The sequence below is a fragment of the Staurois parvus genome, unplaced genomic scaffold, assembly GCF_062004578.1.
Source record: "Staurois parvus isolate SC_StPar_1 unplaced genomic scaffold, SC_StPar_1.0 ptg000165l, whole genome shotgun sequence".
Taxonomy (NCBI): domain Eukaryota; kingdom Metazoa; phylum Chordata; class Amphibia; order Anura; family Ranidae; genus Staurois; species Staurois parvus.
In genome coordinates, this window is record NW_028317961.1 from 12777877 (window position 1) to 12796781 (window position 18905).

The window sequence follows — 18905 nt, forward strand, 5'->3', positions numbered from 1 at the left end:
CTAGATGGATTCTTGTCTTTTTTCAGCCAGACTAACTAAGTAACTATGTAACAACTAACTCAGAAAAACCTTACAAAACAGGACTAAGCATAAATAGGAATGGACCATAATGCGATCCCTCACTTTCATGTAGCACTGTGCTTAAACTGCTAGCACAGATAATACACTACTCACTTTCAATATAGTTTCCCTTTAAATGAACCCATTTAACATACATTTTATCACATCACACATTAATGTTAGGTACTCCCAGCATATATTGTTAAATATTGTAGACCTAAGTCCAGCTAATTTTTTTTCCTTTCCTTAGATGTTTACGTAATAGAATTCAATTTAAACTCAAATGAAACCTCTCATAAACCGCACAACAATGTTTCCAACTAACAGTTTAACTTTTTGTAGAAAAAAAGATATGATGGGCACTTAGTGGACACATTATACAATTATATTTATATTAGCCTGAAAAAAACAAGGGTCAAAGGACATAGTAGAGGGCATTAATTCATCTGCATTAAGGGACTATCAGAATAAAGACATGGACCTGTTTTGTTAAGTGTTGTACAGAAAAGAATACCACCTATAAGCATGTATTTAAGGGACTTAAAATATTTAGGAAACAAAAGAACAAATACTTGAAGGAATATATTAGACAAACAGAACAAGACAAGCTTACAAGATATATACAGTATAAGATATATTTTTATTATCGTTACTACATAAAACGCCCAAGATCTAATGATTTTTGCAAACAATGAAAGAGGAATATATGAAAATTGCAGACAGTACATGTGAAGGAAGATGAATTGCTTTATTACTGGCTGTGATAGCCGGGGAGGTATAGTGATGGATATGGTGAGGATACAGTGATGAGCAATTCTCAGTTCTGGTGACGTTTGTTCCTTGCCTTCTCTGGCATTTATGCCCTAACTGAAAGGCCAGAAGATGTGAGAGGTCAAAAGTGGATGGACAGAATCGTGTAGCATATAAATAAAGATCTTGGTTCAAGCTGAATGAATTAAAACTTGTTTTTTTTTAAGTTGATGTAAATAGATGGAGTAGGAGCTCAATGAAGGTTTGAGCTTAGCTACAGTTATTAGATGAGGAGCCATGGTCAGGGTAATGTGCATGAAATATTACAAGTTTTTCTGTCATAAAAATTCCCTTTTGCTATAGCGCTGATGTGTAGGAGTGAAGATTAGAGAGTGCCCTTCTGTGTTGATAGTAGGAGTAAGATCTGCAGAGCTTAGCTATTTCCAATGAAACAGACTGGGACAAATCATGGTTCCATTTTTCCTGTCAAAGTATGGAGTTGATTACAAAGTTTCTTAATGGAAAAATCTCTAATGTTTTATTGTTGGAAAAAAAAGGACATGAACTTTACAAGGAAAGTTGCACATTTCAAGGGAATTTTCCCTAGAGCTTTGTGAACGAGATGAAGCTCTGCTGTCTTCCCCATCCAATCAAGTGTAAGCAAAAATGCTGTTTGTTTTATTTCCCTTCTATGTGATTAGTTATCCTTTGTAAAGCGACTTTTCACCACATTCACTGGGAAAAATTCACTTGCAAAGTTAACAGCCTAATTGCCTTTAGTAAATCAAACCCCAAGTGTTTGTTCATGCATTCTACATGTAAGCTGTAGCTGACAATTCTTCATGATAGTGCTTTTCATGAACTAGGGTGAGATATTTAGTGTCATACAGTCCTGAACTGTCAAACAAAATTCAGTTTAAAGCTATTTATCTGGGTTAGAAATATATATTTAGCTTAGAATAAAATATTATTAACATGAGAATAACCACTTATATACATTAAAAGTAAAAAATGAGGAAATATGCCTTTCAAACAAATCAACATTTAGAGTGACCTCCCATAGAAAACAAAACTGAAATAATTTGCTTCTGTGTACATTGCTTTGTAGATTTATTAAACTATAGTAACAAATTATCCCATAATGCTTGCAGGATTTGCCAGAACCTTATTTGATTTAGTTGTTCATCTTTTCTAAGCGATCGCACAAATCTTGAATTATTGTAAAATCAGGTGACCAATCCAGCACTGTATGGGTTCCAACTATAGATATCTGCTCTAAGTAGTTCTATCGTATCAGAAATATATTCATCTTTTGGTATTCATTTCACCTATCATATCTAGAAAACATGACACATTTGGGGCTGTTTTGCAGGAGCCCAGTAATATTGGCAAAGAGCCCAGTAACATTGGTGAAATAGCCCAGTAATATTATTCTTTTTATTCATAACTGTTCAAAAAAAAAAATCACAATAGGAAAATTATTGTACACCACACCATATATATATAATATATATATATATATATATATATATATACAGAAATCCGAATCAAATAAATATTTGGTGTGACCACCCTTTGCCTTCAAAATAGCATCAGTTCTAGCTACATTTGCACACAGTTTTTGAAGGAACGTAGAATGTAGCTTGTTCCAAACATCTTGGAGAACTAACCACAGATCTTCTGTGGATGTAGGCTGCCTCAAATCTTTCTGTCTCTTCATGTAATCGCAGACAGACTTAATAATGTATAAATCAGGGCTCTGCGGGGGCCATACTATCATTTCCATAACAATCTGTTCTTCTTTACACTGAAGATAGTTCTTAATGGCATTGTCTGTATCTATGGAGTCGTTGTCCTGTTGCAGAATAAATTTAGGGCCAATCACTCACCTGGTATGACATAATGGATAAGTATCTGCCTGTATGCTTTCTGCTGAGAGAATATTTACATATATGGTCCTATTCAACCTCTCCATATTCTTCATCTCCCCTATATAGGAAACGAGAAGGTCCAAGAAGAAAGCCTCCTCACCCCACCTCCACAAAATAAACTGCCAGGATTTAAAGGTGCTCATTTAAACTAGGAGAGGGTAAAAGCACGTTTACTTACCTGATCATCCGCTCTCCCAGCAAGCAGCTCTCTCTCATGCATCGGCAGTGGACTGCCCTCAATGTCCTGGAGTTAAACACATGGCCATAGTCCCTGCATCAGTCTTGATGTCAGAGGACCTTAGATCACCAGACTGAAGGAGAGAAGAGTTTGGAGGGACCAGTCCAGCAGTGTGGAGGAGCCTACAGGAGCTGAGAATCAGGTAAGTAAAATTGCTTTATCCAGCCCACCCTAAACATAAACAAGCAGTTAACACTTGCAGTGCAGACGCAACCCCACTGCAAGGAAGGACTTTTATTTCACCTGTAGTTCTTCTTTAACAAGCAGTAAATTGGCTTTAAAACAAGCCCTCACTGACCTCTGTAGCTCAGGGCACAGAGGAGTAATTCATCCTATTCTTTTGGGGGCTAAGTTGAACCTACCCTCCCTAACACCAAATACTTTAATGGTCAGTGAGGGCTTGTTTTAAAGCTTGAATAATGATTCCAATATTCTCGCCATAGGTTAACTTTAAGTGGAATTTCATTCAAGTTTCAGATTAGGAAAAATTTAAACCTCTGTCAGTTTTCTATCACTTTCCCCAGATTTACACTTTCTGTCCCAATAAATGGGGTCACTAGCTAAAAAGGCTTGGGAAAATCACTCCAATACAGACACAGACAGAAATAAAACACGTATCTGCAGCTGAAACAAAAAGTTTAAGATTTCTGTGAGGTTTTAGTTTGTTGTCTGTGTCCCTGCTGCAAAGATTTCCCCCTATTTGCAGTCCAGATAAAAATGGTCACTGGACCTGGAAGAGATCTTCAATTCAGGTTTAACACAGATGCACAGCCTGTGCAATACATGGCAGAGGGGTTTGGGTGACCATACTAAATACAGAGAAATAAAGTTAAAAGATAACTTCACATAACATATTCTCTTGTAGTCCAAAATGTTCACACTTCTCATGGTAAATTCATGCTGAAATCCTAAAGAATATGAAATTCTATGCATAATTGACCCAGGTACATGTCAAAACATGAATTTTGCTGTCTATTTCAACTTGTGAGTTTAGCAAGAAAAGCACACTGCTACATATGCAAAGTTTCTAAAGCACTGACTACAATGTCAAAACAGTGTTAAGATGAGCACATTGAAATGCTTGACATGAAAACATAATAAATCTGCTTATAAGCGTCTGAATTAACCCTTTGCCATCCATACAAGCATTCATACCAACAATTCAATCATTCTACTCCTTTTTATTTCCCATTATTAATCGGCACCAGACATTGAGAATTATAGAACACTTCTATTTCTAGATTGCACAGTGGCGGCATATGGCCCAGTGCTTAGATATCTTAGAGGTCTGTTTACGGATTATTGATTTCAAATCTCTCTTTGAACACAACTATAGACTGTCCTCAAGACAATCTAATCAATTCCTAGGTTGTGAACAGTGAAGAGGTCCAGAGCACAGCAACAGGAATTGAAATGTTTTGTGTGTGTGTGACCTGAGACCTATCATCTGTATGTTTGTCATTTGGATTGACTGTCATATAGTATAGTCCATGCAGTTAAAATAGGAAATGCTTTGTGGAGGGTGTTTTTTTTTAAAGATTTTTAACATTACTGTATCGATGTACATATAATAGTTGTCTGTATGCTAAATACCTAAGTATTATCATAAAGGAATACAATATAAACATATCCATTGGAAGGCATATTTTATCCCTTGTCACCACTGCATACTGGCCTAAAATGTGGATCTAAATGCTGGGAGGTGGAGGCGGGCATTCTGATCATGTGACCGCCATGATTGGCAGTCAAAGCAGTCACATGATCAGAAAGCTCCTGATCGCAAGTATGCATCTGGAGCTTTCTGGTGCCCATTGGTTAATGTGCTGGGAGCGCGCTGTCAGCATAGCGTTAAAGCCCACCCGCAGAGAAGCTGCATATGCGCGCCAGGTCAGCGGGACCTGGGTATTGCAAAGGATTGAATGACATATGTTAAAGAGATATTATTAACTGAATAGGGACAACTGAGGCTGCAATCATCCCTAATATAGCAAACAATACAATATGCCCTTTTTGGTGCAGTAATATATTTATATAACCATATTTAGTATATAAAACATTCTTTAGTTCATTAGAAATAGTATAAAATACATCATTATGAATAAAAAAACGTACAAATACAGAGGAAAATAGGCGACCATGTATTGAACAACAGTTATGAGAACTTTCATTCAGGTACATTCAGGTTCAAAGTGTTTGTTCTGCAATTTGAAATAATGACTCAATAAATCAACAAACATATAGATGTACGGACAAAAATAACATTTTGCTATTAAATATAGTGTAACTTGATGTTTTAAGTCGCCAAAATAATAATATAAATTGTGATGCCAGCATAAGGGTCACTGAAGAGGGCCACCACCGAGACCAGAGCACCTACACCACTGGGAATGCCAAAAACAAGGGGGTGGGAACAAAAGGAAGGCTTAGGGATGCTGTTCGACAAAAGAAAGGAACATATAACTCAGTATCAGTAACATCACCATTATGTTACAACATGTTTATGACAAGCACAAACGGGCGGACTGACCATTTGGAAACTCGGGCAGTGCCCGATGGCCTGGGGTCAGTAGGGGGCCCCATGAGATGCCCCTGGTACCTTTTTCATAGGCTTTTTTGAGTTTGGGCAAGGACGCAGGGGCCCCATGATCCCCTATTGCCCGGGGGCCCCATGAGTTGTCAGTCCGCCCCTGAGCACAAATATTCTAGAGGAGTTATATCCCCAAACAAGGACAACTTACTAAGTTCAATGTATTCAAAAACATGGATCAAGATGGACTGATGAAGATAGTAGTTATTAGATGATATACTATGATTGGTATCCCATTAATAATAGCCCTTCCTGGATCAATGATTCCAAAGAGTGGTCTACAACCAAAACAGGGAAAGAAACAATATACAGTCATGGCCATCCCTGCATTTCTGTCAGATAATGCACCACTTTGCTGAGAAAATAGATTCAATTACAAATGTTTAGGCATTCTCATATTTATTATTTCTTTTTTTCGTTTGTATTGGTATGACACAAAAAAGTGGAGATACAAAAAGCCAAATTCAACACATTCCACGCAAACCCCCCAAAAATGGACTGGACAAAATTATTGGCACCCTCAATTTAATATTTGGAAATAATAACTGAAATCATTTGCTTCCTGTAACCATCCATGAGTTTCTTACACCTCTCTACTGGACTTTTGGAGTACTCTCCTTTCAACAACTGCTCCAGGTCTTTCAGATTGGAAGGGTTCCAACTGCTGTTTTGAGATCTTTCCACAGGTGCTCTGTAGGATTGGGATCTGGACTCATTGCTGGCCAGTTCAGTACTCTCCAGGGCTTTGTCTGAAACCATCCTTGTTTAAATCTTCACCCCATTGACCAGGGTGGATACAATCTAAAATAAGAAATAAGGCCCAAGGGAAGTTTGTGGTTAAAGAGGTACTGCAAAACTCCAAAAGATGTGATGAGAAAAAGGCAGGCAAAGGGCAAGTTGCCAGTATTGGCTGTGGTCTCAGTGCAGTAATTGTAATAAAGCCCATTAGGTAGTACCCTGTTTAGGTGGCTTAACAACTGTTGCCTGCACTTGGAACCCCTTGATGTCCCTGAAGAACTATGTAAGTAGGTTGGCAGATTAATGCAGAAAGCTTTAAATCTCTGAGAAAAAGCAACAGCATATCTCTATTAGGAATGAAGCAAGGGAGTCATTCGATGTGAACTTCTCCTTTAGGGAAAATATAATTTGGAGCCAGCATTGGCAGAGTGATAGATCTGGGAAAACAGTCTAAGGTTTTTCATGATCACAAAGGTGGGGGATGGGAGGACAATATGGCCCTCCAGGGCCCCCGGGGGCTTGTGCCAGCATTGGCCTCCAGGAACTAAAGTGCAAGCAATGCAGACAAGTCCCAGCATGAACCCCCCAAAGCTTAAGACACGACCCACCAATCTCCAACTAGTGAAGGAATACAAGTCCCAGCATGAACCCCTGAGATCTAAGTAAGGATGTGACTCCCCCCCCCCCAAATTGACAGACTGCAAGTCCCTGCATGAACCCCTCAGAGCTGAGGATGTGACACCCCCAAATAGTGAAGGACTTCAAGTCCCAGCATGAACCCGTGAGATCTAAGAATGTAACCCCCCCAAATTGAAGGACTACAAGTCCCAGCATGAACCCCTGAGATCTAAGGATGTGACCCCTTAGATCTCACAGGCTCATGCTGGGACTTGTAGTCCTTCACTAGTTGGGGGGACGTGTCACATCCTCAGCTCTGAGGGGTTCATGCTGAGACTTTTAGTCCTTCACTTTTGGGGGAGGTCACATCCCCCAAAAGTGAATGACTACAAGTCCCAGCAATGAACCCCTGAGATCTAAGGATGTGACCTCCTCCTCCCATCCCTCCGAGGGTGTCATTTATCTTCTGCTGTCAGCTCATCTGCTGTCCTCTCTGTATAGGTCTCTGCCTGGCTCCCTCAGTCATTACACAAATGGTTCCATCTCTGGCACCTTGCCTCGTCTCAGAGTCTCAGAGTTGAGACTCAAATCCAGTTTCCTTCCCTGGCTGCTGCAGATGCTGGGGGAGGTGGGGAGCTAACTGTTAGGAGTGGAGGAAAAGGAAGAAAATTCTTCTCCGCTCTGAATGCTGGGGCCTTTGCCTCACTCTGCAATAGGTGACATGACATCACTGGTGGCTAGACACTAGGCAGCCCTAGCAACCATAGGCAGTAGCACCAGCAGCAGAACAAGGAAAAATGGGTCTCAGCCGGCTGGAACACTAATACTGTGAGTAAAGCTGCACTGCTGCAGTCGTTTTTTGGTGCATTAGATCAACTCATGTGTCCCTTCTGCCCGGGGGAGGTGCCGCCGCCCTGAAAACCGCCGCCCTAGGCAAATGCCCTGTTTGCCTCGTGGTAGACACACCTGGGTGTCTCCCAATCCAAAGACGCCATTTTATTTGCTGATGAGGAGCTTCTCTTTATGAAATATTTTATTATTGGAAAATGCTGGTAAAGAAAAATTGTGGATCAAAGACTAGAGTTATTAAAATCCGATTGGGTTACTAAGATTAAATCTTGATGATGAGGAGGTTGGAAGGAGAGTGATCAATACTTTATTGGATGGATGGTGATCTTGTTCTGTGATACTGAGGTTGAATAGCTCACTGTTGGTCCTGTAATCATTCAGCACCAAGGAGTTTGATTTTCCACTGCTGGTTACACACCAGTATCTTGTGAGTGTTCAGTTTGATGGGGTGTTAGTCACTGGAGGATCACAATGATGGTGGATTGAACAACCTTAAAGGAATATCACAGCAATGAAATGAACTGAACTTTATTTCACATATTGCACACTTTGGTGGAAGTTTCTTTATTTCTTTTCTTTTATATATGTTAATGATTTATTTATGATCCTTTGTTTCTTAGTGTCAAATTAATTTAACTGAGCGCTGTTATGAGGACGTTTTAATTACTCATATATTTGTTCATTTTTATTATTTTTCTAAACAGCAGCTCTGTTACAGCAGCTCTGTATATGTTTATATTTTGTCAGAACTTCACTTTCTCCATTATCCAAAGCGCAAGGACATAGGCTGGTTTTATCTATATTTTTTAAATTTTCACTTATACCTAGCATCTACACCTCCATGTAGAGGGTGAAGACTACAAGAAGAATGTTTAACAACCAAGAGCTGTAGTGTGGAATCTAGTTACTTGGTGCTGGTAAGGAAACAAAATGTAAAGTCAATGCTGCAAACAATGCCAGTATTTAGGCAACTGAAGTCAATTGGAAGTGAATAGTAAGAGAATCAGAATAGGCACCTGTACTTGCACACACAGCATACTTTAAAATCTTTGTGCATTTCCAATGGACCCAGACAGCACCATAGCAAGAAGGCATATGTTTTTCAATAAATCAATCATCACGGCAAGCGAAGGCAGTGTCCGGCATCAGCTTCAGCTAGGTCCGGCGAAGCATATTCTCCCAGCTGAAGCTGATGCCGGACACTGCCTTTACTTGCCGTGATGACGCCACCCTGGATGCCAATATGCTGACACCACATGATTTGAAGCCGACAGGACCGTTCTCCGATCTTAGCTCCCTCCAAGGCGGACAGGCCGTCCGTTGGGGTCACACTGTTCACTTCAAGCTGGTCAAATTTTATTATATTTGCTACTTTGTGTCAACTGTTAGTGGTATTATAAAAAAGTGGAAGCAACTGGGAACAACAGCAACTCAGCCACGAATGTGGTCACCACATGCTGAAGCACTCTAGAGTGGTAGAGACATGTTATCTGGAGTAACAAATCACACTTTTCTGTCTGGCAATTCGATAGACGTGTCTGGGTTTGGCAGTTGCCAGGAGAATAGTACTTGCCTGACTGCATTGTGCCAAGTATAAAGTTTAGGGAAGGGGGGATTATGGTGTGGGGTTGTTTTTCAGGGGTTGGGCTTGGCCCCTTAGTCCAGTGAAGGGAACTCTTAAGGCCTCAGCATACCAAGAAATTATGGACAATTTCCTGCTCCCAACTTTGTGTGAACAGTTTGGGGATGGTCCCTTCCTGTTCCATCATGACTGCGCACCAGTGCACATAGCAAGGTCCATAAAGACATGGATGGGTGAGTTTCGGGTGGAGGAACTTTAGTGGCCTGCACATAGTCCTGACCTCAACCTAACAGAACACCTTTGAGATGGATTAGAGCGGAGACTGTGGGCCAGGCCTCCTCGTCTGATATCAGCTTCTGGAAGAATGATCAAACATTGCCATAGACACAATCCTAAACTTTGTGGACAGCCTTCCCAGAACAGTTGAAGCTGTTATAAAGCTTACAGCATTTTATATATATATATATATATATATATATATATATATATATATTCTTAGCTAAAACTATAAATTAGATCAGGGGTCTCCAATCTGTGGCCCATGGGCTGAATGCAGCCCTTTGCTTGCCTTTATCTGGCCCTTGGGGCACTGTTTCTCTCACTGACACCAACAAAGAGGCACCATTCCTTCTACTGAAACCAAGAGTGGGGAACTATTCCTCCCACTGACACCAATGATAGGGCACTTTTCCTTCAACTGACACCAATGATAGGGCACTTTTCCTTCAACTGACACCAGCAATGGACCATAATGGACATTCCTCCCACTGATATAAACAATTAGGAACTCTTTATCTAACTAATACCGGTGATGGGACACTATTCCTCCTTCTTTTGACTAAAGGCACTATGTAATATTTTTTTAACTACCTTTAACACTGGAGCATTTTATACTACCACTGGCCATTTTGGCCCCCTTAAAGTCTGAAACTGGCCCTTTGGAAAGTTTGAAGAACCCCGGTTTAGATAATTTTGTCTGAAGAAGGAAATCTTTTTTAATCTTTTTAACCAAAGTTGAGATTTAAGGTAGCATGCTTGCATCATCAAAATGCCATTAACCAATGTGATCTTCCATCTGGCTTATTGGACATATGGAGGGGATACATGTGAAGATTAAAATCTATCTTCTTTTTAAAAAGGGAAATCATGGTGTCCCTCTGTACCAGAGGCATATTTACTGCATGGCAAACAAGGCATTTGCCTTCGGTGGCATTTTTCAGGGGGCGACACCATCTCCCGAAAGAAGGGATGGTGTTTAAAATCTATCTTCTTTCTTTTTAAAAAGGGAAATCATTGTGTCCCTCTCTGCCAGAGGCATATTTACTGTGAGGCAAACAATCCCCGAAAGAAGGGACACGCATGGCAGGTGAAAGAGGATGGGGACCAGGTGAGGCACTGCCATGGGATGCGAGACAGGCTGCGGGCTGCTGGAAGGTGTGGATAGAGGCCAGCTTTTGTTCTCACACACTGGGCTTTCCTGACCATGTCTCAGAGGATGGCTGGCTGCTTTCATACAAGAGTGAGTGCTGGAGGAACATCTCTCTCTCTCCTTTTTTAGATTGTGTGTGTGTGGGGGGAGAACGGGCACCTAATTTTAGTGTTGTCTAGGGCAGCACAAAACAAAATACACCACTGCTCTGTATAGGATTTTGCATTGTGTTGAGAAATCTTTGCATGCAATGGTCAGACAGTGCTTTCCTGGAGTGCTTGCCAAGAGAAAATGGTACAATTGGTCCCCTGTCAATACACAATAGGTTAGTTTACTTGAGTTAGAAGAACTGATGGCTTCTGGCACCAGAAGATAAAGTGTCTGGTAGATGTCAATCTCAGTACATTCAACTTTTGAAGAATACCGTTCTCATTCTCCCTCTAATGAAAGTGAATCGAGGCTCTGATAGTTTTAATTTATAAGAGACACTATTTTGGAGTGCCAAGTAATCCATTTCACTAATGACACTTGACAATGCTAGACATTCTTTAGCTGATTAACCAGTTAAGGTATAGACTTGAGTGCAGTGTAATACAGAGCATACACTTTGTGCCAGTAATTAAAAGGATTAGAGTTGGCATGCTTGTCACTGCTGGAGCTCAGACATGAGGAAGACTCCTGACACCTCAGTCCCTTGTAGCCAAGCTTTGCCGCATTGTCGGGAATGAGTGACCAGGAGCTGTCCTTCAGCACCACGCCAGCAGCGCTTCAAGGTAATGACCACAGAGAGCCCCTTCCTGGCGTGGGAGCGATTGTGCAGTCCTGGATGACACCTCATCTTCATACTTTATAGGGTGACATGCTGTCATCAGTACTTGTCTGCTCAGCATTTCTAGTAACATTGCAGAACATCCAAATGAGGATTATTCAAGCCATTTACTGCTCCGTTTATCCTCTACAATAAGGAAAGTAAGATAGTGAGTCTAGTCTATGTAGTAGAAATAATGGTGTAGATAGGTGACTCGATTGTTGGAAGAAATGTTCACTCTTCTGCTTTTCATTGATCTCCAACATGATGATTAACTAATTGTGTGTGACAGCTTTGTATGCCAATCTGGAGTAGGTTACATTTCCTGTGTAATATAAACTCAGTGAGCATTTGTTTTAAAAAATGACATAATATCCAACCAGGCATGCTAGAATTGACTTGCCATAGACAGGTCAAAAACCGTCTGTTTTTAAAAAAAAACAAAAAAACCCCGAAAAATCGGTCGTTCAATAGGCCGACATTACCACTAACGGTAAAAACATTGGACGATTTTCATCCCGTCTACAGACGGCATTTAATTACTTCTGTCCCTTGCAAAGAGCTCCGCTATTATATTTGACATGAAAAAGTATTACAGTTACAACAATATCTATTTGTATCCATTTCGGATACAGATGTTGTTATTTGGATACAAATAGATACATTGTAGCAACCGCAATACTTTTTCATGTCAAATATAATAGCAGACTGGAATTATTATTCTTTTTTTTTCTTCTTTTTCTTCTTCTTCTTTTTCTTCTTCTTGCAGGTCACGGCTCATGCGCAGATTTTTTATTGGTAAAACAATCGGCCGATTTGCCCATCATTGCCAGGAAAATCAGCCGATCGACAAAATCGGCCGATTTTTTTCCAACTTTCCCGATAAAAAAAATGTGCCAAAATCCCAAAAAACAGCCAACCAATTAACCCATTAACGGTGCAAAAATTGGCCGATTTTTTTTGCCGATGAAAAATCGGCTGATTTTCGACCTGTCTATGTCCTGCATTACACCTCACATCGATAGCCTGTGTATGTGATAAGCCACCAACACCACCTCTAGGTGCTCAGATCGAGACATCCTCCTTTGTCCTGATTGGCAGATGGAAAATTCTGAGCTTGCAAATACTGTACCAATCTTGCCATGTCAATGATTACTACATACAGACTGATATGCTTCCAACATCCACATATAAGGATAACTGCCACACAGGATGAAAGATTACGATTAGTTCTTTGATTCCTAACTGATGCAATATTTCAAATCCAAATATACAGCACTCTTCTGTCCGCTCAAGTCTCAGATACAGGTTAGGAAGAAATGTTTTCTGATAGGGTCTACCTGTTTGCAGCAGTAATAAACCCAAAACAAAAAATGTATTCTATTGCAGCTTACCAATTAGTAGGTGTGATGGCCACATTAGTTTTATTTTTTTTAGGCTTTTTATCTTTACTTTTCACCTGGTGATCTGGCCAGTAAGTCTGTTCTTTTTCAATTGCCTTTAATAGAACAAGCTACCCAGCAACAGTGGCTATTAGAGGGATGAGACAAACCATTTACCACTGACATGGATGCTCAATATTATATATATTAATTTAAGTAAAACCTTTATCCCAAAGATTGTATAGTGTATGGTCAGTTTAAAGCTTCAGTTAGACATGCAGCTGCAACCCCCCCCCTAAAGAAGAGTTCTAGGCTCCCCAAAAAAATTAAAGGTCAGAAGCTACAAATACTGTAGCTGCTGACTTTTAATATAAGGTCACTTACCTGTCCAGGGGTCCAGTGCCATCGTCACCCAGGCTAGTTCTTCAGTAGCCTCCAGGCTCCCAGCGCTGGCATTGCAAGTAAGGGTAACCAGAAGTGAACCCTTGCAGCTTCACAGTTGGTCTCCTACTGCATATGTGCGAATCACGCTTTGCCATGTGATTGGTCTCGTGGGTCTTCACAGGTCCCAGAAGATTGCGGGGGGATGGAGGGGGGGGGTCGAACTTTCGGCTCAGTTCATCAAGTCAAAACAAGGTATGCTCTCCCCTCCCCCCCAAAAAAATAAGCTAAATGTGGCAGTGGAGGGGAGGTGGAGGTCCACTTTAAGTTGCATTAGGCAGCCCACAGGGGTGTTTACATGCAGCGGTAGCAATGCTTTGCTGCAAAGTTTACCCTGCATATAATGACTGGCAGGCAGCATATATAGTTACATAGTTAGTCTGGCTGAAAAAAAACAAAAGTCCATCCAGTTCAACCTATACTCACAGTTGATCCAGAGAAAGGCAAAAGAACCCCAGCAAAGCATGATCCAATTTGCTCCTGCAGGGGAAAAATTCTTTCCTGATCCCCTGAGAGGCAATTGGATATTCCCTGGATCAACTTTACCTATAAATGTTAGTACCCAGTTATATTCTGTGTATCTAGGAAATAATCTAGGCCTTTTTTAAAGTAATCTACTGAGCTGGCCAGAACCAACTCTTGAGGGAGTCTATTCCACATTTTCACAGCTCTTACTGTGAAGAAACCTTTCCATATTTGGAGATTAAGGTGTCCTTTTATCATGCAGCAGTAAATGACCGTTGTTCAGTTCTCTGGCATTCTCAGAGGATCAGTTCTCCTTTGAATGCCTTTTTATGAAGCGGTGTAGATCACATCTCCTAATGAGGAGAGAAGCGATCTACAAATGAATTGAACATTAGAAAATGGCTGCTGTTACTGTAATCTCGTGAGATTACGGTAAGAGATCAGTCAAACACAGTTTACTAAGCAGCGGTAAATTACTGCTGCTTAATTTGCAGTTCCTCCGATTCTCCAGCTCTGGGCTGGAGAATCTGGAGGAAGAACACAGATCGCCAGTGAAGGGCTGACATTGCTCCTTCATACACTGGCAGTCTGTTTGCTGAGATGATCAGCGGAGAACATGTTCTCCGCTGATCATCTCTGTTTCCTAAACCACTAATGATCGGAGTTCAGCAACGATCCTCAGAATCGCTGCTGATCTCAGTTTCATGAAAGGACACCTTAGTCTCTTTTCCTCCAGACGTAAAGAGTGCCCCCTTGTCCTCTGTGATGACCTCAGGGTGAATAACTCTACACCGAGTTCACTATATGAACCACTGATGTATTTATACATGTTCATCATATCCCCCCTTAATCTTCTCTTCTCAAGAGAGAATACATTCAGTTCGTCTAATCTTTCCTCATAGCTGAGCTCCTCCATGCCTCAAATCAGTTTGGTTGCCCTTCTCTGTACTTTCTCCAGTTCCCCAATGTTCTTTTTGTGAATTGGTGCCTAAAACTGAACTGCATATTCTAGATGAGGTGTTAATAATGATCTGTACAGGGGTAAAATGATATCTCTCTCTCTGAAGTCTATACCTCTTAATACAAGAGAGGATTTTGCTCACATTAGAAACCGCAGCTTGGCATTAGGAACCGCAGCTTGGCAAGCCCAGAGAATGCTACTCTCAAGCAAATGAGGAAGAACCACAACTGCCCTGCAACCACGTGCATTGCACACGTTTATGGTGCGTTTGTCGGCAAAAATGGGGTTAAAACAGGTGGTGAGGCATGACAGTGCTTCTTCACTACCTGTCAGTATCCTTCAGAAGAAAGAGATTTAGATGAACATCTAAATCTACCCTAACACTATCCTCCTACTAAATTGACAATGTTGCTGTCAAAATGTGCACTTGATGCTCCTCCATCCAGAGTGGAGACACCCTAATGTGACCCTTTATTATCCGATTGATATGCAACAAACAATTGAATAGACATAACTTCGCTTTGGCCTGGAACGGATTTGTTTAACCAGGGTGCAAAATTATTGATCGCTTTGCATTGATCAGCAGTGCCAAGATACCTTTGTCATGAACTTGATTGTATTTTAATCGAGCTGATTATAAAGCTGGCCATACATGGATCAAAATTCAGCCGGTTCAGCAGGAACTAGCCAACTTTCGATCCAGGTATGTCGTTTCCCAATCACTTCTCATGAATGCAGAGGCATCCCTAGGGTTGGTGTCACCCAATGCGGTAACACTTGGTGACACCCCCTCCAACGATCCCCGCAGAATGGATTGGATCTGCGGATTGAGCATAATGGATCAGACTCCGATCCATTATGCTCAATCCGCAGATCTGATCCATCCTGCGGGGATCGTCGGTTTCTTTACAACTTACCTTTTCTTGGAGCGGGCCCGGTGTAGTGGCAAGATGTGTCTCCCATGTAGATATGTCCCCCCTGATGCAACTGCGCATGTCCCGGTTTCAGGCACGATCAGTCAATGATAGAACTACTTTATCCGACCATGTACCTTTGGTGAAGTAACCCCTTCCATGCCAATTTGCTTCAGGGGGGACATATCTACATGGGAGACGCATCTTGCCGCTACACCGGTGTCTGCCCGTATAGGTTGCATGCCGACGATCCCCGCAGGATCATCGGAATGCAACCTATACGGGGTAACACCGGACCCGCTCCAAGAAAAGGTAAGTTGTAAAGAAAGCTGATGATCCCCACAGGATGGATTGGATCCATCCTGCGGGGATCGTCGGCTTGCTTTACAACTTACCTTTTTGTGGAGCGGGTCCGGTGTCACCCCGTGTGGTCGGTGTCACCCAGTGCGGACCGCACCCCCCGCACCTGACTCAGGACGCCACTGCATGAATGGGACTGCTGGAAAATTTCAGTTCAATCAGTGCTGCAGCTGAACCAGTTGATTTTCATTCCAGGTACAGTATCTGTTCCCATTCATGAAACGTTGATCTATCGATCAACTTCTCATGAATGGGACTGCTGGAAAATTTCAGTTCAATCACTGCTGCAACCGGCCAAATTTCGATCAAGTATTGTTGTTCCTGTTCATAAAAAGTTGATCTATCATTACAGTGGCTAAATGGTTAGCACTTCTGCCTCGCAGTACTAGGGTCATTGGTTCAAATCCCAACCACAGCACCACCTGCCTGGAGTTTGCATGTTCACTCTGTGCCTGTGTGGGTTTCCTCTGGATACTCTGGTTTCCTCCCACACTCCAAAGACATGCTGGTAGGTTAAGTGGATCCTGTCTAAATTGTCCATAGTATATGTATGAATGTGAGTTAGGGACCTTAGATTGTACACCCCTTGAGGGTTAGGAACTGATGTGAATGTACAATATATATATATATATATATATATATATATATATATATATGAGGCGAGAGTCACGTGACAGAGTATCAGGTGTAGATATACACAGAGCCAGGGATACGGTGACAACAGCTTTATCCATAGAGCTGGCTGTACTGAGATCAGGTGCCATTTCTGAGAGTTTAGGGGTGATTCATAAAGGGAAGATTGCCCACAGAGGAGCAAGTTATGTGCTTTTCTGACCTGTGTTCACATACAGGTCCATGTGAAAAGGTGAGAGTCTACCTGGAAGTCTATGTTTACTGTGGTGATCCACGTTTATTGAAGATTTACAGCACTGGGAATTTGGGTGCAATCACCAGCAGGAATATATTTCACTGTCTTCGATTTTTTGAAGAATTTGATTTATTATTTTTTTTTATCAACTTTTGGGACTATTAGTCATGTCTTTGTCTTTATATCCATATTCATTGTTTTTTGCTAGCAGCACGACACTATCTTTTTCATATATATGTAAAGCGCTGCGTAAATTGACGGTGCTATATAAGTACCTGAAACAAATAAATCATAAATAAATCTAGCGATCAACTTCTTATGAATGGAAGTGCTGCAGCCAATAGGCTGAACGGCTGGCTGAGTGAAGAAAATTGACCCATGTATGGGCAGCTTAAAATTGCATGGTGAAAACAGAAACACAATCGAGAACTTCTGTTTGTGTCTTCCACCAATCGACCAAAATTCAATTCCCTGTGTGTGGCATATGGATTGAATGGGCTGTAATCTATAGATTGATTGTTCCTATTGGGAGAGAGTGATTGTTAAAGAAATTGATCAATTACAGATGTGTGCTTGGCCGCCAAGGGGGTTATTTACTAAAACTGGAGAGTTCAAAATCAAGAGCAGCTCTGCCTAGAAGCCAATCAGCTTCCAGGTTTTATTGTCAAAGCTTAATTGAACAAGCTGAAGTTAGAAGCTGATTGGCTACCATACACAGCTGCACCAGATTCTGAGTGCTCCAGTTTTAGTAAATCTACCCCGAATGTGTTATTGGCCAGGTGCAAATAAGGCTCCATTCACACTGGCTTAAAAATTGCTGCTTCTACAGTAGTTCTGTGTTTTGCCTGTAGAAGCAGCTCAGTGCTGTCCTATGTACCCATGCACATTAGGACAATTAGAGGCATATTTTAATCTCAACCTTTAGAGGCAGGAAAAAAAACTCTTCTGGTTTGCATTTTTGATTGGAGCTTTCTGGCAGAAAAATTGCTAAACTCTCCTAAACTTACCTAAACTGTGTACAAAAACATTCTCTATCATTGTTTTTTTTTCTGACAAGGGAACTGTCATATTTTCTAAGCACAGTGTGCATGGAGCCAAAGGGCTCGTTCACACTTGACTTTATTTCTAACTCTTGCCAAACGCCCTTATAGCGTTTGACAGGCATTAGACAGGCATTTGGGAAGCGTTTTTAATGCTCCTCAAACGCTCCCCAAATGCATGGTTTTGAGGTGGTTGATAGGCGTTTGCCAAGCGTGAAACCTGCACCACAAATGCCTATAATGAAGTATGGTATTAATGCTCCGCAACCGCACCGCAAACGCCTGCCAGGTGTTTGAGAAGGGGCACCGTAGACTTGAAAGGGAGGCTTCAACTCCTCCTGACTGGACACGAGGCGTCAGTTTTGCCAGGACATGACGCTAACGCTTCAGTGTGAACAGCACTGCATGCTGCCATGTGCAGCATTTTCATAGGTGTTTGAGAAGCATTAAAAATGCTTCCCAAATGCCTGTCTGACGCCTGCTGACAAAAGCAAGAGTGAATGTAGCCTTAGGGAAAAAAGTACTGGTTCACACTTTGCTCTGATTTGAATCACACAGGAATTTGCTGTGCGTTCCTGTGCGATTCATATGTGGGTCTATGCGGTGCTTTTTCAAGCCCATTCACTTGAATGGGCTGAAAGCACACCGCACCAAAGGTAATGCATGCACTACTTTTTTTTTTTAAATGCACGGCAACCGCATTGCATGTTACTTTGTACCATGCAGTTTGGTGTGGGCAAACGCAATGAGTTTGCAACCTGCGTTTGAGGTATCATTAACTTTAACTGACCCCCGCAGCACATCACAAGGGTATTGTGATCGGAATGCAGTGCATGAAGCCGCACGGAAAAGCAGCTCTCCCACACCGCATTCTAGTGTGAACG